At 42.8% G+C, this 22,126-nt stretch overlaps 1 protein-coding gene across 3 annotated transcripts in view; it reads right to left on the bottom strand.

The window, feature by feature from the left end:
* The window catches only part of PLXNB2 (plexin B2), a 331,034-nt gene extending 310,050 nt beyond the window's left edge, over positions 1 to 20,984 (bottom strand). For 2 of the 3 annotated variants that reach the window (XM_044423440.1, XM_044423443.1), the window contains exon 1: positions 20,426 to 20,698. The gene's annotated coding sequence lies outside the window, so the exon portion shown is untranslated. Of the gene's footprint in view, positions 1 to 20,425; positions 20,699 to 20,745 lie in introns of those variants that run through there. The other variant, XM_044423441.1, reaches the window with a different exon arrangement.
* Positions 20,985 to 22,126: the final 1,142 nt, after the last annotated feature.

Below are 22,126 nucleotides of genomic sequence, written 5' to 3'. Positions count from 1 at the left end.
ACTGTATTCTGTTATAGTTTATTAAATAGTTTAGTAAACCATTTGATCCAGAATATTTTTTTCTTGTTTTCCTCCTCTAAAAACTAGGTGCGTCTTATGGTCAGGTGCATCTTATAGAGCAAAAAACATGGTATTTGTTTATTTATTATTACCAAACAAACATTGCTACAAGTGACATGTTGTAGATAAGACACAAATGTTTACTTGTTGCAAAGATATTATCCACAACAAACCCTTTCCCATGCCAATAACAATAATGAGACACCCAATCAGTTTGTCTAGTAAGTGGTTCTTTACCAATTATAGGTTACCACAATGTTGTCCTTTAAAATTAAAAAAAAGTAGCTCAGGACGGTGCAATCTGCCATTTTAGCTCCATAACAACCCTGTGAAGTAGGCTGAAGCCAAATGGCGGTGTGCAAACTTCTCTTGGCTATTTTGAAACACAGACCACCTAAGAAGCAAATCCTTGCCTTCCTGACCGGCTCTGCCAGTCCCACTGCAGTCTGCCTTTAAAAGACTGCACCATTTCTTTAGCAGCTTCTGCAAAGGTGAAACCAAGCAAAGAACCTGTCGAAGTAGGAGGGCGTGTCGTTCTGGCTCAAACCAGACTTGCAATTTGGTCCTTCCCTTGTGTGCGCCTCACTTCCATTGTTCCAGGCCAGCACCCCAATTGGTCAATCACAGACACCCCCGTGGTTGGTTGAGCATTAGAAAATGGCGGTGCCTTAGTTAGCACAGTGACTTCACTGGAAAGTGCTCCCATTTGTTCCTCTTTCATTGGTCCAAGCAGAATCTCACACTGATGCCTTCCAGCCCCTCTGCAAGCTGCAAAATAAATTCAAAGAGCTGTATGCAGCTCATGAGCCTCAGTTTGGCCATCCCCAGATTAGATTATGGCTATGAATTTCACACAGGTCTATCTCTGAAACTAGTCCCAAAACTTCACCACTTCAGAATGCAGTTCCCAATAGATGACAATGTAATCCATCATGATAACTTTTGAAACAACTTGTTTCCAGGCCTAATCCAAAGTACTTTTTTATGCTTAAAGCCATACATATATCAGACAGCCCTTATGATTCCTTCCTGCCCAAGAGAATTTAAGATCATCCGGTGAAGCCCTACTAGAGATGACATTTTGAGGACGGATTTTTTGGGCTTTCTATGGCAGTCCCACTGCTCTGGAGTGCTCTTCTGGAGCTTTACATTTCCACTTTCCTTGAGTCCTTTCAGGGACAGGGAGAAATATTTGTATTTAACTAAACTTCGACAGCTAGGTTTGATGCCACTGCAGCAGTTATGCATACATATATAAAATAAAGGAACTTTGCTGATTTACTGGAGGTTTAAACTGTTTTCCCTTACAAACCACCCCAGAGAATATTTACACAAAAAGAGTGTTGTGTGTGCATGCAAAAATTATCAAGTCTGCACATTGCTTCCAAGATCCCTGGCCAATTCCACAGATGACAAGGACTGGCAAGCAGCTTCACACACAAGTACAGGAAGAGCATGGGGGTGGGGTAGAGTTCCTAACAATTTAGCTTTTGTTTACATTTATGAAATGCACTTAGTTATTTACAGGCCTGAGGATTAAAACGAGAAGATAATGACTAATTGTCACTACTGGGAAAAGTAAATTCAAGAGTCCTTACAGAGTACACCTGTATGTGATAATCTCTGAACAGCAGTAGCATAAGCAACACAGATTGCAAAATTATAATTAACAAGTACAAGTGTTATGTAGCAATTGAGATACTATGTTTTGATAACCAGATTAGTCTGTGAAAGGGAAATAATCTCCATGGTAATTTATATTAGGATCTTGATGTATTTAAAAACATACACCAAAAAAAAACCCTCAAGAAAGAATATTAGAGTTCTACAAAACATTTTATGTAATCATTCATATTAAGTTTTGGATTAACACATTAAATAGTATACAGCCACTAATAAAATGTTAAATCCCAGAAGGTAATCCATAGCATGGCCAAAACTACACAGAAGTGTGTTAGATTAAGTTTTTTGCCTTCTAATGCAGATTATACATTCATGAGTTTGCTTAATCTGTACAACTTCAAATTGTTCTGCACATTCTCTTTTGTCTATTCCCATCTTCCTAAATCTGTATACAGAAACTAAAACTTTGTAGATGCTTGTACAAGAAAACAGAGCCCCCATTCCTCAAAACTACATTAGATTAAAGAACCAGTTTGGGCAAATGCTGAATTATAACAGTACTGTGTGGACCACACAGCAAATTATGTTATTGGGTAGGCCATTATAAACTGAATCCTCTGTCCATCCATCTATCATAATGCTGTTGGCACATGCTGAGCTCAGCAGGCATCACCTTTTAGCATGCAACTGCCCAATTATATCCAGTTGCAATATCATGCTGTGAACCAATCTGTACAGGTTCAGTCACAGCATACTGAGAGCAATCCCGCAACTCCTCTCCCCTCTGCAGCATGTGCTGTTAGAGAAGGCTATCAAGACAATCAAGAATACTTCCCCATTGCAGAAATGCATCAGGCCATAATACTTGGTCCTAAAAATGGAGCCCCCAATGTCAGCTGTGAAGCACCCTGAGCTGGTGAACAACATTCTAAATCAGGGGTCTCAAACTCGCGGCCCGCAGGCCAATTGCGGCCCGTGGGATGATATTTTGTGGCCCCACTTGATATCAAAGTTTAGTGATAGTGTGGCCTGTGCGTTTTTCTCACATGTACCTGCATGAGTCGTTACCCTGGGCACAATGTTCCCTCTAAGCTGTGCACCGGGATGGGCAGGGCACGGGCCCTGTGGCCTTCAAAGCGCCGGTGGCGCCCAGGCCAGCCTTCGGGAGCAACGCGGGATGAGCGGCCCACCACCATCGCGGTGAATACTTGATGCGGCCCAGCCTCACCCAGACTCTACTTCCAGCGGCCCCCAGGTAAGTTGAGTTTGAGACCCCTGTTCTAAATGAATGCTTGAGAAATGGCATAAATGCAGGGCTTGGCCATGATTACGGCCTGTAAATCTTGTGTAAAACAAGCTTCTTATGCTTAGGAGCCCAAAGCATTGATATTGTTGTTTTCAAAAATCCAAAGTCAGACAAGCTCAGAGGTCATCAGTTTTGAGGAACATGCTTTACTATGTATTGATATACACAAATGGTGTATTTGCCTATAGAGCTCACAGTCCTTCAGACATACTGTCAACCTAATTCATGCTTTCATCTCACAATTATAACAGTGTTAGGCGAGATAGGGAAGATTTAGGTTTGAATACTCACTCTGACGGAGAAGCTCACTACATGATCATAGGCACCTAACCATTTGGACATGGAAAGATTATATAGCAGTGATGAGCTACCACTGCAGAGCTTCATGTTTAAGAAAAATATTCCAGTTAAGTACTAGATGTAGTAGCCCTAGAAATATGGCTATTACCTCTTCTATTCAAGTAGTATCAGTTCTACATGTATGCTTTTTCACAAGAAAATATGCCCAGGCACAATACGGTTTCAGCAAAGGAGAATATATTCAAGGCAGTTTATATTCAAGGCAATTTACCACCTCCTTGGGTATACATTTCTTTGAAGAAGGAAGAAGTCAAACGAACATGTATTAATCTTCACTTACAGGGAGAAACTGTTATTGCTGTAGGGGAGACATCTCCAACCTGGTGCCCTCCAGATGTGTTAGACAACAGCTGCTATTTTGGAGTACAAGTCCAATTGGAGTTCAAGTCCAAGAGGTCACCGGGGTTGAAGAAGGCTCCATGGAGCGTCCCTGGCATTATCATTATTCATCATCTGAAGTCCTATGTTATATTTCATAGTGTTATTAATTACTTTTCCATTTAGGAATTCAAGATGTAGCATTAGGCAAGTCTTCCAACATACTCTTATAAATACCCACTCCTTTGTGCAGTTCATGATTCTCTTTCCCTGCCTTGATGGCATCTGCAAAAGCTATGTGGTTATCAGAATTCTCATCTTCAGACACACAAAGGAAATGAGACCAGGTGAAAATCTGACATTGTTATTTGCAGGCTATAGGGGATAATAAATACCCCTCCTTTTAATTAATATGAGGAAGCCCACTCCTGTGAAACCTTGCTAACTTTTGCAATTTAGCTACAAAAGCAATTTCTGCTTCAATAAAAAGCCTTTAAGTTAAAATAATTAGATTGGTGTTCAGCTTCCAAGGAGGGAAAAGGACTCAAAAGAAATTTAAATTGTTTATCTGAATTTGTAATGTATACCTTAAAAAAAGTGATGTACATTCCTTAAAATTACAATTGGTGTTTCCATGGATTGCTAAGTAATTCACTTGGGAAAATAAGTTCAATTGCTGATATGACCCATGATGCATATTAAAAACTTATTTTACAATGTTTTTTTTTCTCTTTACTCCCACAGGAATAGCAAATAGAAGCAGTAGTATTATTGCTTTTATATTTAATATCCTGAACAGGTTTTCTATGCCCTCAGCTTCATTCATCTCCTACAGTATATTCATCCCATGTGACAGGCTTTAACACATCCCGGACTCCCATTATACACAATAAGCATTTAAGGGTTATATTTAACAAAGAACCTAATGTGCTAAACTACCAGACACTGCAAACAAATGGATAGAATCTCTCCTGTCAAGCAACCCTAAACCAGGAATGGAGAACCTCAAGCCTGGGAGCCAAATCCAGCCCTCTTGGGGTTCCCAGATGTCTGTAGGCTCTTCCCTGGTCCCACCTCCTTTTCCCTAACCACCAAGAGTCAGAATTGTTGCTCAGGAGCTCCTACAGAAGCAACATCCACCTACCCTGCCACTACTTCCCCTCCTATACAAAAATCAAAGCAGTAGCCAGGAAAGAGCCATGGAGTATTCCCACATCACTGGTCTAGTGTTGACGTAGATAAAAATCTGTGCTCGCCTGCTGTCTCCATGTTTTTGACAAAAAGCTCCTATGATTCCTATCAGCCCAGACACCTGTTGAGTATGGGGGTGTTAGGCCCAAATGTATGATGGCTGTGGGCTCTATAATTAATTCATTAAAGATATCACACTAACGATAAATTTTATTTAAAGAGTAGACATCTTCCTCTTCAGCCAAAAAGGCTCCTTGAGTGACTTGTATAAATTCAATAAAACAAAACAAACCCTGCAAGAGTCACACTTGGAAAGACAATGAAAGGGTCACAGGAGGCAGTGGGAAGGCGGGAGCCTGAGCAGGGAAGAGAAAAAGCAAGCACATTCAGACACAAATTCTTAATGCTGTAGCAGGCAACTGGAAGCCCTGCCAGTAGCCATGTTGCCTAGGTGGATGCAAACTGACATCCTGAACACCTGGAGGCCTGATCGGCCACTGTAGCAGGAGGAGTGGAGCCAACTAGAGTGAGTCACTGAGCAGGCAAATAAGGCTTCCCTGCCCTCCCTCTGCTGCAGCCTGATGGAATGTCCACTTGCAACTGACATGTAAAGCTGTTTCACTTGTGGGACACTTCCCCTTGAATTTGATGTCATGCTGTGATAGAGCATCAAATCCATTATACGAAGGAATACAAATATCCAGGTGACCAATAATTATAGATGCCTGAAATATTGAGCCTGGTGACTAGCACCCAGGAGTGCTAAAGGGGGCAGGCAGCATGGTTCTTCCTGTTCCTTGAAGAGCTGCTGTTTGTAGAACTGGGCTATTCCTTTCCTACCTCTGACAGTTCCCTCAGTCACACTGTGCTTTCAAGTTCACATTAGCTTATTAACTTGGACTGAACTAGCAGCAGTGGCAAAAACCTGCCCACTTGCATCCTCTCCAGGGCCATCTGAATCTTATCAGTGAGAGCTGATAATAAAATCTCAGGGCTTGGTCAATGGCAGTACAAAGGGGGTGGGGAAATAAAAATGTGTTAATAAATTCATAAACCATGTATTTATTTTTACATGTTCTAACTTCAGTCACCTTCAAAGTACTCTCCGTTTGATGCAAGACACCCATCGAGACTTTTTTTCCACTGCTCAAAACAGGTTCTGAATGTGTCGATATTGGTGCCTTTTAGTGCTTCTGCCATTTTTTGTTTTACCTCTTCCACATCCACAAAACCTTTGAGGACTTTTTTCATCCAGGGAAAGGGGGAAAAAGTCACACAGGTGAGATCGGGTGAATAGGGAGGGTGGAGCACAAGAGTCATGCCATTTTTGATCAAAAACTGCTCAATGCTCAGCTGAACAAAATTTCACTCCTGTATGTTGTTTGTGTAAATCAGCCACCATGGGCTGAAAGAGTCTCCAAAAAAACCTCACTGAAGCCAAATGCAGCCTCTCACAACAACCCAGCTGGGTACACTGATGCAGATGGGTTCCTAGAACACTTGCCCTCCAGAAGATAATTCCTGTTTTTTGGGAGTCCTCCCTTGTATTTCCTGTGGCTTGAAGGAAGGAAATGGCAAATGTACACGACCCCTCCCATAGGCCTGGCCCAAGACTTCTTGTGAAGGGCAAGATAATGCCCTGTCCATTACATGTACAAATCAGAGCATGCTGGCAGCTGGATCTAAGCTAGGGCTTGACACAGCTGCCTCACTCTGTCTAAAATGCTTTCAGATTAAAGATCCCTCAGAACAGCAGCTTTCTAGAGGTATTGGAGATATTCATTCCAATGGCAAAAGTGCTCCAATTAAGCACCTATGAAAAACCTTCTCCCATCTCATATGGTATAATATCATTCCCAGGAGACAAGACTTATTTCCCTTGGGATTTTGGATTATGATAATTAACATTTAGGAACATGTTAATTCACTAAGAATATGGTATCAAATTTAATCTAGCAATTTTAAGGTTTTATCGCACAGTATTCCAAAGAAGACCACCCATGCAAACTTCAAATATGATTTGTTTCTCAACATGTTTTCCACCCAGTCCACACTATTTGCTGATTATCAGATAAAAACAGGGACAGAATGTTTAAAGAACAGGGAAGCTCTTCATTGGTTACTCAGGTTTAAAGTTCATCAGGGCATGACAGAATCAGCTCTCATATCAATCCATAAAATGCATGTTACTCAAAGTCTGTTTTTAATAAAAATGTCAGTAACATAATGTAGTTACAATCACAATACAAGATATCAGCTGCTGAGAAAAAGAAAGGGGCATTTGCAGCAAGAAGCCATTTATTGGGAGCCATTTAGAGAGCAAGCTTTTTAAAAACCCCTTCATTCTTTCTACAATAAATAACTAAAGAAGAAGGGTTATCTTCCCAGCATGAAGTCAGGAAGACTGGAAACTTGAAAGCCAGTAAAACACTAGAGCAACCCTGGGAAGTCTTGGCTCGACTGCCCAAGCCATCTGTGCTAGCAAAATACCCAGGAGTTCCACAAGCAAGGTTCACAATGATGTGCATAATAATCCTAGTGGACTGGCAGAAAAATATAGGTTCTGGGGGAAAAAATAAATTACAAGAGACAAAAATCTTGAGGAAACTCTTTTCTGTTACACGGTCAGGTACAACAGTAAATGCCATCTTTACTGGCATTGTGAGAATAATTGCTTGAATCGTGCCTATGTATTATCCATAGAAAACATGGCCAGGAGCCTTATTTATGTATTTATTACTTTGAAGATGTTAAAGTAACCATGCACACGTTGAACCCTTTTCATTCTGACTAATAAAGTCTGTCCTAGAACCTTTTTGCCTTTCAGCCCAGATGATCAATTCCTCCTTTGCAGATGGCTAAACTTTCTCTAGTTAGATCATTAGTACAGTGAGAGCCAGTGTGGTGTAGTGGTTAAGAGCATGGGACTGGGACTCAGACGATCTGGGTTCTAGTCCCCACTCAGTCATGGAGCCAACTGGGTGACTTTGGACCAGTCACAGACTCTCAGCCCCACCTACCTCACAGGGTTGTTGTTGTGGGGATAAGATGGAGGAGGAGAATGATGTAAGCTGCCTTGAGCCCTTTGTAGGAAAAAGGCAGGATATAAATCAAAAAAATAAATAAATTAGACTTCTAGTATGCATTACATGTGGCACTACTACTGAACATGGTACAGAAACCATAGTACATAGTACCATTGCAACACCTGTGACTAAGAATTCAGTGTATTGGGCTCCAGATCCATTTCCAGGCCCACTTACTATAAGTTGTAATTTTAAAGACCTTTACAGCCTGAACCAAGATATCTGAACAATTTCCTTTCTCCATATGAGCTCACCTAGATTTTGTGACAGACAGAAGCTGCTACTAAATACCACCACTGAGCAGAAATGGATGGTTATAAGGAATGATGGCCTTTTTGGAATGTCCTCTGGGTGCTTTCTTTGATTACTCTTTGGAACTGAGAGAAAAGCTTGTTATTGTATTGCTCAGCTTAAATACTAACACTATGGGATCTGATAGGATAGTGGCAAACCGTACTGAAAGGAGCCCCCTGATCATAGGACAGAGGCAAACCCTGCTGAAAATCATTCCTCCAAGCATTCATGGGTTTCCTCTTGTGCTCAGCCCAGTTTTCCAAAGCAAGCTGAGCCAAGAGGAAGTCCATGAACACTTGCAGACTCCTGGTTGGGCAAATGGCAAACTTCTTCCATATCAGCTGCAGCAGCCCAAACAGCAGTGGCACTTAGTGCACAAGGGGAGCACTGCTAGAGGTCGCAGGGGGCTCCTTTCCTGGTGAGCTCCTTGCAACCAGCCGTCTTCAGCATCAGCCGCAGCTACTCAAAAAGCAGCTGCATTGGCAGGTGTGAGGGGCGCTGCTTATGCAGCATTTGGGGTTGATTCCTGGCATGAATGAATGCTGGGTGTTCTTGCCATGAACTGAGACTCTGAGCCACTGCAATGCTGACCAGGGTCTGGGGAGCTGAGCCCAGGGATCCAGTGGATTTCCACCTCTGAATATAGCTCTCACACATGCCTCCTCCTCACACTGTTTACTTTTCTAGGAGTATGAACTGTTCTCTAGCAATTTACACAACAGGGAAAACTTTTGCATCTTCAGATTGTGCATCTGATCATTAGCTGCCTTCTGTACTTTGCTAAAAAGCAAGACTTTGATATTCAGAATAAATAAACTTAGATATATTTAATTCCAAAATGCATATCATATATCTTTGCTATCAATTGCCTTTCCAGGGTGGCTTTCAAACAAAACCAAACAGTGCTGGAGGAACCCATATCGAAAACATTTGCAGCACAGCATGAAATATTCCAGAAATTTACAGCAGCCAAAATGGGCTTTAAAAGGTTTATTTTAAAAATGCTGAGAATATAGGATTGTCCTCACCTGTAACCAAAGTGACAATAAGAGGTGCCAGAACAGCCTCTCAGAATGGGGGGATTCTACAAGCAGAGAACCATCAGCATCCACTCCTGCCTGAAACATGTTCTGTTTGAGATGGTGCAGCACCAGGAGAAGAGCCTCCATTCATAGTCAGCTTGGCAGAAGACAAACCAATCCAACAAACATCTAGATCCACAAAGAAAATCTTGCCAATTTTGGGTTGGGCCCAAGCCCAAGGTTACTTTCTGTGTGGGGATTTTTTTTTGGGGGGGGGGTTGTTTGCTTCGTAAGGTACTGAGCAAACTGAGACAAAGCAATTCAAATCACTGCTGGATGGTGATGCATTTTTTCTTAACTTTTCAATCTAGTTTGCATTATAATCATGGAATAAAGCTTGCTTTAACAGCCTACTCAGGGGAAGGATCTCCATGTAGCAAGAATACCTGGCTATAGTTCTTTTTGGAGCTCTCAGCTGCTTTTGACATCATAAAGGTGGACAGAAGTAGCTCTCCTGATGTTTTTCACTTTGACTCCCAGCCTTCCTAACTACTGGCAGAGTAACAATATCAGGAGAGCTAACTTCCGCCCAACCCTGATTGATCACATCGTACCTTGGGCTGGCTAAAAGATCTAGTATCCTAGTGGTTTGCGAGAGCAGGATTGTCCTGGTCCCTCAGAAAGTGATTGTTGTGAAGGCTGTGTCAACTCTACTGTAGTTTTTACATGGGGTTACCTAACTATTGTAGCAGTAACAACCAGTCTTGCAGAAAAAAATTACAGCTGATAAGCCAAGTGCAGACAATCAGCCTACAAAATCTTAAAAATGTTTCTAATTGGGAGACTAGGCTTACAAATTGAAACTACCCACCATTTTTGAAGCCGAGGGGGCTAGAATGTCTATACAAATATCATCCACCAAAAATGAAAACTGCCCTGCCATATGTTGATTTTCCCTTAATAATTAATAAAGAGGCATCTGAAAATTGGGGAAATTGAGGTTTCCCTCAAATGAGATGGCAATCCTAAGTACTAATCCAAAGTGTTCCACTATATGTAGTAAGTTCTATAGGGGGTGAAAACATTTCTGTGCATACTTTTCTTGTCATGATAAATGATTCCCAGATGAGAATCCAATTGAAATTTTAAGCATGTTGGTCTGTGTCTGTGCTGGACCTATTACCAAAGATAAAATGATTGCAAAGACCAGCCAACTTGGTCAAGGTGGTATTTCTGACTCTGAAACATGTCAGTATGGGTGGTGACTCTCATATTGTTCATCACTCTTAACATTTAGTAAGAAAAGTTAAAGAAACACCTCCAATATTAAATCACGATTATGAGGAAAAATATAGCAGCTACCCAAGTGATATTTGTTATTCAAAAGATAGATTTTCAATTCAGGTCAGAGCAGTATTTTCTCCCAAAAGTATAAAGCATGGCACTTAAAAACCAATTTTGAATTCTTAAAACACATATTATTGTTTTCAAGATAATCTGCATTGATTTATTCATTTTTGTAAGATCCAAGTTGGTGCCACATTAGACTTCGCATAATAATCTTCAATAATACCTATGTGCTTTAATTAAGCATGCCACTGAGTGCAGTTATTTAACAACTAAAAACACATACACCCAAAGCATTCTTCCTAAAGCTTATATATGACAAAACACTGCAGTTATCTCCTACAGAATAAAAATGCTGAAATGCAGGAACAGCCCAAGCACAGTGACCTGTTTCTGTTTAGATATAAAGAGGAGGTAACCATATTTACACTACGTTATTTCTGTGATTTTGTGATCAATGGTACAAGTATGACCAAATTGTTTTAGTCACCCCATTTCTGCCTTTCTATGGCATGTGTGGCTTGCTTCCTTATGAGTCATCCAAGGGAACCACCTTGCACTAAACCTGCACTTTGCCTGAAGCACGGTATGGGCTGGACTGCATAAACTATGTCAGAGATATAGTACCGGTTGTCTTCCTAGTGAACATCATGGGCTGCTTCATGTTCAACTGTTCTACCTTAAAAGCATAGCCTTCATGGCACGGTCTTGTTTAGGAGTAATCTTCTATTGAACCACACAACATAAAAATAATTTCACAGAATGTTTCATTGGGTCTAATCCAAAGACTGGTCCTAGACAACAGCAGAATAAACTTGAGAGAACTTTATACAACTCATGCACCTTTGCAACAAAAGACAAGATAGTTGAGGTTTCCAGAGGTTCCTTGAACATTACCTTAGCAGCACATAAGCCATCTTTTCCCACCAAGTCCAAGCTGTGTTTTCTTTCCATAGCACAGCTGTCCTTCTGAGAATTTGAGCAAAACTGGTGTAGGAAGAGACTGCAGCCTGGGTAGCCTTTCTATATAACATCTAGCTTCCACTACTAGATTTGTAATATTGGAAGAACATAAAGGACCCTCGCTTTATGCATTCTATAAAAGAAGTGGAACTGAAGGTGAAAAAATATAGCTATGGGTGCATGCATATTAAGAGTATTCCATGATTTAGAAGAGAGGTGCAGAAACTCAGGACCAGGGAGAAAATCCACTCCTCTGAGTGGTCAAATCCCTGGGCCCCATCACCTTTCCTCAAACCACCAATTGGTGATTTCCCTGCTTATGTACATCCTTTCCCTATTCTAAAAGGGTGAAATGCTTCTTATTCTTTGTTGTTGTTAGTCGCTAAGTCGTGCCCAACCCATCGCGACCCCATGGACAACATTCCTCCAGGCCTTCCTGTCCTCCACCATCCCCCGGAGTCCACCCAAGCTCAGCCCAACTGCTTCAGTGACTCCATCCAGCCACCTCATTCTCTGCCGTCCCCTTCTTCTTTTGCCATCTATTGTTCCCAGCATTAGGCTCTTCTCCAGGGAGTCCTTCCTTCTCATTAGGTGGCCAAAGTATTTGAGTTTCATCTTCAGTATCCGCTTCTTCTTAAGCTTTTTGAAATACTGGCAGTATAAGTTTTAAGCTAAAATATGCTGATATGTTTGGAGTTTGGCATCTTTGGCCCTGTCTCAGGACCCCCAATAGTTTTTCAAGGATGGAATTGGCCCTTAGGCTGAAAGGAGTTCTATATTGAAGCATTCGAACCTGCAATTTAAGATCTGAAATTGTGAGTTACTATGCTAAGGATTTAAACATGGTAGCTTCAGTACATAGTCATGTCACCCCTATAACATGATTTAGTTTGATGAGTTGAAGTACAGCTAAGAAACAGTGAGTATTAATATTATTAGAGCCAGTGTGGTGACTGGAACTCAGGCAATCTGGGTTCTAGTCCCCGCTCAGCCATGGAGCCAGCTGGGTGACTTTGGGCCAGTCACAGACTTTCAGTCCAACCTACCTCACAGGGTTGTTATTGTGGGGATAAGATGGAGGAGGAGAATGATGTAAGCTGCCTTGAGCCCTTTGTAGGAAAAATACAGGATATAAATTGAAAAATAAATAAATAAATAAATAAATAAATAAAGGTGCTGCTATTTTCATTACATTTGCCAGCCTAGTCAGAATTATATTTGGCAGTGTAGACAGGACCACTTTTTCATGGCAGTTTGAGTATTCCAGACATTCACAGACTAAAGCTTTCAATGGTATTTGTAATTTTTATTTTATTGTCAGATGAAGACAGAGATTTATAAGGTATTCTTACAAGCCCATCTCCACCCACCCACATATGTTTCTTTGACTCACCCAGGCTAAGTTCAATTAGAATTATTTCACCTTATATGACATCAATCTATCCTTCCACTCATTTTCACCTTCCCACACTAAAAGGCAAATAATGTTTTTTTTAAATACTTCTCCCAGAGGCTAGGATCCAAACATGTTTCAACATAGTAACCACAAGTTGCTACAAGTCATGCCTTATCAATTCCAGAAGAATGATAGGAACTTACATTACAAAGTTTGTTTGGAAACTTACTGGAATCACTTAGATCACTTTAGAGCCTGATTCAAGAAATTTCCCTCCTACAGAAATAGAAAGGGAAGGGTAGCCATTGTGATAACTGCTGCCAAAAGATTTAGTTTCCAAGAAGCTGCCTAGTTCATCGGCTTTAGACATGGAGCCCCAAGATCAATGGAGAAAAAACTTTATTCATCAGTTTTCCCTAGGTGAATGATAATCTCCAGATTCCTGGTTTTCCCTCTTAAAAACCAAGACTACAGCCCAGAGGCCTTGAATACCACACTACAGAGGGGATTGCTCCTGCCAAGCTCTCTCTTTCCTCTGAAAGTGAATGGAGCTATTGCTCTATCTACTTGCACACAGTTTTTCTGCCAAAGAAAAGCCCTGGGGATGCAAGTGCCTTCCCCACAGAAGTTCCTTGGAGCAACAGGGTCCTTTGCAGGGGTGACCACAACACCTTCCAACTTATTTTCAGTAGAGGGGCTTCTCCTTCCTCATTTTCCTTCTCCATTAAAACCAACTGAGTCATCCATTGGTTTTAATAAGGCTGGAATTCAGCCTGCCACAAATCCCACAAAGGAGCCTTAGGAAAACACAGTCCTGGCAGGGGATAACTTTTCTCCCTTGCATCGTATTAACTGGATTTTTAATTATTATTAATGATATCTCTATACTGCCAAATAGCCAACACCTTCTGGGTGGCGCACGGCAGCAGATAAACTACAAATAAAATAGAGTGTGAATGTTAAGGTCAATGGATGAATCACTCTATTGGTTTTAATAGGGAAAATGAAAGCATCCCTGAGAAAAAAAACAAGTGGGTGGGGGTGAAGTCCAGAAAGGCACAAGAAATGAATGAAAGAAAGAAGGCGCATCAGAAGGAAGAAAGAGACATAAAGAGAGGAGGAGATGATGAAAAAGAGCAAGCAAGCCAGGAGCAGAGAAAGAAAGGAATATGAGAGGGGCCAGGAGTCAGACACACACTTGGAAGCAAAGGAAGGAAAGATAAGTGATAGAGAGAAGGAAAGAAAAGAGAACCAGAGGAAAAAATGGGGTACCAGAGGGATGAAAGGAAGGATGGAGCTGGAGAGACAGCAGGAGTTACAAAGCAGAAGGAGGGAAGGGGACCCATAGAGAGATGGGCAGAGAATGAATGAGAGAGGGAAGGTAGAGAGGGAGGAAAGAGCCAGAGAAATGGGTGGAAGGATGGAAAGCAGGAAAGCGGGCAGGGTATCACAGAGGGAGGGAGGGAGGGAGGGAGGGAGGGAGAGGGGGGGGAGGGAGAGGGAGAGGGAGAGAGATGGATGGAGAAAGGGAGGTGGGAAGTCTTAGATACTGCAGGATGGAAGGGCACTCCCAGTATTTCATATCAGTATTTCAGTGATTGGCCCACCATCCTTACAACAACTCATTTTTCCTGGTGCTCACAGCACTTCTTAAAAATGCTGACAGTGCCCACAGTCCCCAAACATTTCTATAACCACACTCTAGCCTTTGCAGAAGCAGAAGAGGGATTTAAGACAAAATGTGCAGATGCTAACCAATCCAATGTTGTCATGAAAAATGAGCCTGCTTCCATCCTTTCAGTGTTTTTGGCCAGTTAATAAAGTCAGAACAAAGATTGACACACCTGTTGAGAAGGAACCACCTGTGTTTGGAGGTCTACTACAGTCTCATAGGATTTACTGAGTAGATGACCTGCTGAAATATGTTCTGAGCTATTGATGGTCTGAAAAATATCTCCAAATATGACAGCCTACTGATATTTGGCCTTTTTAGCTCTCTCTCTCTCTCTCTATCACACGCAGAGAGAGAGAGAGAGAGAGAGAGAGAGAGAGAGAGAGAGAGAGAGAGATATTCCGTAACAAAGCAGTATAAAAACTTTGCACATGTTTCTCCTTCAATGTTACTCCTTAACAGAGTCTCAGTAGCAAAAGTGTGGAGTTTCTGATAATCTGAAAGGATTCAGTGTGAAGCAGTGGGACAGTCTGATTAACTACTTTGGGCAGAATAAGTCTTCTTTGCTGATCCAAGGAGAGCATTTTCATATGTATTCTTGGTGATCTCCTAAATCAGTCCAGGCCTGTGATTAATCAATCCATATGGCCTGACAAACTGAGCTGCAAGAAGAAGATAGCTGTCATTCTTATTCAGTTACTGCCTGGCTCCAGGGACACCTTTGCCCTTTTCATGCCTAGTGCTTGTTCCCTTCCTCCCTCCCTCTGTCTCTCTCTCTCTCACTCTCTCTGAGGAGGGGAGAGACAACAACACATAATATGGCTGTAAAAAGCTATAGTTGTGGGTGACTGCTTAAAAGAAAGGAAAGGGCCCATTTTGTTTATTGCAAAGCATGGGATTGTGATCAAGAGATCAATACAGTGCATAAAACTGACACAGAAAAGCATATACCACTGTAAAGGTAATAAAAGTTTTACTCAATGATCAAATGACTACCCTTGTTGACTATGAGTTCAGTAAGTGAACATTCTGTATTTGAGAAAAAGGTGAAATCAGGCTAGTTGCATTTGTGGCAGAACACTGTTTACTAAGAAATAGGATGAAGCATCATTAATTGTTCTGAACATTTGCAAAGTCTCTGCTGCTGTAAAAATGAACAAAAAATGCACATAAAAGAGCAAAAACAGCAAATTTGAAACAAGATCCTGGCATAGCTAGCAGAAACCTAGTCTAAAAATGATTGTGTCTGAAAGATTACTGCAACATGGCCAGCCTGCCCAGGACAGGAGGTAAGATACACTAAGACTGCTTAGTTTTTACCACCTTACACTTCTATTGAAATCTGAGCCTTTTGTTCTGGATTCCTTAGTCTTCCCTAGTGGAGATGATCCTCTTGATCCAACAGAGAAATCTAGAAGTTTAGGTAGCTGCGACTACTCATTTGAATGCCTATGAAAAACAAGAAGATTTCATGAACTCCCATCTTTGCTGATCTTTCTAACTGCAGTTTTAGTTGATATTAAAAATTCAGATATTTTCCCTTAGTCAATGCACTTTTTGGAAAAAAAAACATTATCTGACCAACACAGACAAAACCTATTATTATAATAGCAACATTGCACAAGGCAGAGTCCTGCCTGACATATCAGTTATGCTAGAACTTAACACATGGTTTACTGTTGAGTTATCCATTGGGTTCACAGCCTATGACAGCCTGTTTATTAAAAAGCAGAAGCAAGAAGCATAAGTCAGGCATTGTGCTGGTGCACTTCCTCATGTGTGCGCAGAGAAAACCATGGGTCATCCATGCAAACTAGCCCCACATGCTGTTTTTGGTTTGCTTTCCTAGAACCTGAAAGATTTGCAATGCAATCCTATGCACATCCACTCAAAAGCAAGCACCACTTGAGTTCAGCAAGATATACACTCATGAAAGTACAATTAAAATTAACCAAAAGGCAAACAGTTCAACCAAGGAGGTTACTGGCTAGCAAGGTTTATAAGAGGCGGTGCTTATTTGTGATATAACCATACAAGAAAAGAATATACAAATAAAAGATATGAACCACGGCAGCCTTAACATGAGGCGAATTGCTGTCTACCTATCTGGGGACTATTTCAGACAGCAAAGCTTCAGGCAGATAGATATGATATGATATGATATGATATGATATGATATGAAAGGCACAACCATTAGATACAGTCACAGTCATTCACACCTGAATAACCTCTTGGTTACAGTAACATGTTCTATGTGGGGCTACCTTGATTAAAGTTCAGAAACGTCAACATCATGCCAAACAATATAGCCTGCTTGTTATCTGGTGGTAGCCAAATGGGCCATCTTACTCCAGTTCTGTATGACACTGACAGCGCATTTATTGCTGGCTGTCATTGTATTTCAATTACCTGTAAAGCCTTAAATGGTTTGGAAGACAAATAAGATCTCCCCCCACACATATCCCTCATATGCTCCATGTACTGTGTTCTGCTGGCTGTGGAACAGGGTCTTTTGGGTTGTGGTGCCTGCTTTATGAAATGTCCTTCCCAGTAGGGGCTTGGCAGGCCTTAGTATCTGCTCCTTTTAGCCCCAGGTTAAGTCCCTTTTGGCATATGCTGTTTTAGTTTAAGTTTGCTAACTGTTCTTTCGATATTTTTATGCTACTGAGTGCTCCTGTTATACAATGTGCATTTTACTTCTATTTTAAATTGTGATGTTTGTTGCTTTATATTCTTACCACTGAATTATTTTGTTGCTGCTGCTGCTGCTATAAGCTGCTTTGTTTCACACTGGAGAACAACAAGATATATGTTTTTTAGAATACATAAATAAATCATAAATGAATGATATGTAGTCAACAACAGAGTAATCCTTTTTGTGAAGTTCCTACAATTTCATCACTCAAATGAAACTTGCAGAAGAGGCCTTGCGTGGTAAATTGATCCACATATTAGAAAATGGAGGTATCATTTGGATTTTGGCCTTGGGCACCAATCTGAGGCCAGCCTGAGCATAAGAAGCAGTGAGCAAAACAAGGCCAAAACTAGGTAATATAGAAACAAACCACATAAACCTAACCAGGATTTCTTCTAATTCTGAAGCTGCCAAAGTGATAAATGGAACCTTTGGTATAGCAGTCAAGACTTCTAATTTTACAGAACATATGCATTGGCCAGGGGATCCAAAGGATAGAGTCACCTGTTCCCTTGCATTTGTAAGGGCCCAAGCACTCCCACACTGCTGCCCTATTTGTACATATTATTTATATTTCATCACACAAAGAGAAGGGAGTGCTAGACCAAAGATGATCAGTACTTCAAAGGGAATAGGCAAGCAAAGTCTGGGACACAAAACTTCTGTCTTGCATAAATAGCATAGAAAACCCCTTTCTTTAAAAGGTCCATATTGTATTGAAAACAGGAAAGGAAAATGCTTCAGTTGTTTTTATTCCTGCATTATGAACTAGCCTAAGAAGATTGCTATTCTTCCTTTGGTTACAGTGAACAGTGAATACAGAAAAGCTACCATTGAAAAACAAACAACAAAGTATCAACAGACGGTTCTTTCAGAATAAAGTCTGTGTTTGTCGATTTCCATACTAACAAACATGTCTGTGACTGAGGTCTATACCCAACAGGTATGTAGAGAATTATGGCATTTTGGGGTCTGTCAAACTTACTCTACATGCTAGGTTGTTTTTTTTTAACCAAGTACATTCACACCTCTTGCTGAGTATTAGATATTTTAGATTTTTGGAAGGAAGCAATAAAATTTCATTTGTGGTTAAGTAACCAGGATCATCAACTATAGGCATGCTTTTACAATTTTTGCATGTCTGCTCTGGGGACAGTGCAAGCAATTGGATCCAGACAGGGTTCGATCCAGACTTGTTCAGTCTTGGAATAGGTCCATCAAAATCAACAGGACTTGAGTTAGGCCTTAAATAACCTTAATGTATGTTCTGTGGATTTAAGTGTTGACGTTAAGTGTGACTAAGTCTGGATCCAACCCTTGATCTGTTACTGCTTAGTGTTTTTTCCACACAAAACCCCAAAGTAGTCCAATTCTTCCCAGTATTGTTCCAAGTCAGATGTCTTGGTCCAGCCCACTTGGCAGCAATGGCCCTTTTTTCTCCATTATCAGAGCCTTTCTCCCCTCTTTTACACTGGATTTGATGTGCCACTGCATCTATATACATTATTTTCACCTATTCACTAAAACATCATCCTTCGCCTTGTTACTTCATGATCTAGAAGTCCAGTCACAGTGGCCTCTTTTTGCCATCAAGGGCGCATTCCATGTTAGGAAATAAACCCCAAATTCCTTTGGAAATAAGGAACATTCATGAATAGGAAGCATATGAGGATCAAATAACCGGACAGGGAGGGACGGCCAAAAACATCTTATGCAGCTGCGAATCTGATGCATGCTATCTATGTTACTTCAGAGTAAATCACAGGGTTATGAGGAGGACGTCCTGATATACTTTTCAGTAAACATGCCTAGCCCAGGGTTGCAAAAATGTAACAAGGCTACTTCTCTAAATCAACACAGAGAAACTGTTGCACTCATGTTGTATTACTACAACAATGCCTTATTCCAAATTCTTTGCAGACATCAAATTCTTTGACTTGGTATGCTGGGTAGTAGCAAGAGATGCTGCATAGGGTCAGATACAACAGGTGAGCACCAGACACTTACAGATTAGTAGCCTTTCTTTTTGAAGAAGGCAGCAGAGACACAATTCAAGTCTGCCTAGGCAGCTGAACTTAAAAGACATAAAAAGCTGTCAGTTTCATATTCCTAGGTTGTAAAAGTGACAAATGGGTTATAAATGCATTATCTCTGATGTGTGTGTTATTCAAGTATCCAGTGTGTGTGTGTGTGGGTGTGGGTGTGGGTGTACGCACACATGCACGCAGAGGTTACCTTATTTTTTGGCCTTTGATTAACTCACAAGGCAACTATCTTGTTACAGAAATGGGAAGCAGCAGAATCACACACATATAAAAGGACAAAATCACTTGGAGCACAGAATGCCAAAGCCCTGGAACAAAGCTGTGCAATTCCAAAGCAAATAAACCCGAATTGCAAACCACGCACAGGATCCAATTTGCCTACAGCAAATTGTCTGTACAGTCTCTCCAAAGAAGCTTTAGTAGAAAGTTTTAGGCTTTTGTCTTTCTATAAGACAAAGCCACCTTTGAACCCCAAAGTAGATTCCAAAAACAAGAGGGCCAGCCACCTCAAGAAGTGTCAAAATACCACCAAAGCCACCAGTGACTGGCTACACCCCCCCCCCCCGATTGAATGGGATTTGAATGACTGGATTTTAATTATCTGAATGGTGGGGTGGCGATTATGAAACTCCCGACGATAATAACATACTAAGAACTCCTGCTCTGTTTTCCATAAGCCTAGTGCCAAAAAAGACAGGAGGAGAAATCTCCGTATATACCGAAAGAAATGGTTTTCCCCCAACATTCCTGCCGGGAATCCCTCACCGGTTTGTCTATCTAGAAAAAAAGAGAGATTGTAAGTGAGTGCGTGTGTGCGTGTGTGTGTGTGGAACGGGGAGAGAAAAGCAGTTCTCACGACAGACCTTGGGAAAGTTTCACATTTTTAAAAGCCTGGTACTGTTAAGTAGCGTAATCAAAGTCCACAGCCACATAGTTGAGGGGAGTGAGCCAAAGCTTTGCCCTTAATGGAAACCATCTGCTGTTCAAAGGAGGAAGGACGAGCAATTACATGCATGCACAGGGAACGAGAGAGAGAAATAGACCCACCAGGACAATCAGATCCACGCTCCCCTTCCCGGGCCTCGCTCCAGCCCCGCGCAGTCGGTTCAGACGGACGCCTGTGGGCTCCCAGATCTCAGAACTTCCTTAGTCTATGAAACCGAAGCGGCGGCGGCGGGATCGAGGGAAGCCACCCTCTGAATGAGAGCGACGCGGAGCGCTTCCCAGAGGGGGTTGGTTGCCGCTGGATTTGTTTGCTTGACTGGATCAGCAAATCAGCATTCCCGGGAGGGGTTTCGGGGCTTTCAACAGGTGGAGCCACCCTCCGCCAGAGGAGAGCACCGAAGAGCCGAGGAGCGCAAACTTACCCAAGTTGGAGCGCGGCGCAGGCTGGCTGGCCGGGGCCGCTCGCGGTGCCTTTGTGTGCGCGGCTCCCGGGCTACAGGCTCCGCCGCCGAGCTGCTCCCTCCCAAGCGGCCGCGCCTCAGCCGAGCAGCCCCTGGAAGCAGCGCGCAGCGCCGGCAGCCGCCACCGCGGCCAGGGGGCTCGCCATGCTCCGCTCGCGCCCGCCGCTCCACGCCAGGCAGCCTCCGCCCGTCGGGGCGAGCGAGGCGGCGGCTTCCAGAGGAGAGGCGAGGCGGCCGGAGAAGCGGGGAGTGGGGGCGAGAGCGAGGAAAGGCACGCCGCCGCCGCCGCCGCCACGGAGAGCAATGGGGCTCATCACATGATGCGCCGGAGCGCCCGCCTCTCCTCGCGCTCGCCGCCTGCCAGCCCTGCCCCGGGAAGGGAAGAAGGCAGCGCGGAGCAGACACACCTGTAGGCGCTGCTGCACATATCCGTCGCCAGCACAAAGCCAGACAGGAAACTGAGCGGGAGAGGAGGAGGGAGGAAAATGATAAATGCACGCCGAGCAGTCCGCTCGGGGAGAGGGAAGCCTCTCGGCCCGCCCCCGGCCCCCTCCTGCTCGAGCCCCGGAGGAAAGGGGGGCTGGTTCTCTGGTGGGCGGGAGACAGGGAAAAGGAGGGAAGCCCTCCGCTTTCGGGGTCTCTTTCCCTCTCTCTCCTTCCCTTCTCGCCGTTGTTTATCTGCCAGCCACTCAGGCTTCCCGGGGCCATGCGGGGGTTTGGCTTGCTGACGTGACGGGGAGGCAGGATTGGTGAGGCGCTCTGGTGGGCAAGATGGCTGGGCTGGCGGGCAGGAGGGGCTCCGCTCCGACCTGCAGCCTGCTTTAGGCGCCTCGATGGGATCGGGGTCACACCCCCTCCCACCATGCTCTAAGCGAGATATTTTCCCGTTCCCCAGCATGCTGGCCGGTTGGAAAAGTGCCATTAAGCATGTGCAGAGTACCTTTTGCTCCCATGAGTGATGCTTCCTCTTTAATGATGTTTAGATTGGAATATAAACTTGGAATCCTCCCCTAAAGATTTCGGGGCAGGCAGAATATGTGAGGCCATCCTGTCTGGCTCTTTTCTTAACAGTGCTGTGAGTTTGATGGAGAAATTCATGTGCCACTGAAGAAGGACTTGAATCCCAGTATCCACAGTCCAATATGCACAGAAGGTTCCCCTCACTGACCAGTGTCTAGTGGGAGAATCCACCCACCTATGAACAATCCCTTTTGTGTGGGTATACTTTAATCGCCATCACTAGTTTGGGTCACTATTACAGGTTTGCACAGATCCTTTACTGGAAGTGGATCCTACCACGTTTAGTGCGGCACAAAGAAAAAACATGGTAAGCCTTGTATCC

This window comes from Varanus komodoensis, unplaced genomic scaffold, assembly GCF_004798865.1.
Source record: "Varanus komodoensis strain SLA01 unplaced genomic scaffold, ASM479886v1 scaffold13_3, whole genome shotgun sequence".
NCBI lineage: Eukaryota > Metazoa > Chordata > Lepidosauria > Squamata > Varanidae > Varanus > Varanus komodoensis.
This window is presented reverse-complemented; position numbering and strand designations above follow the sequence as displayed.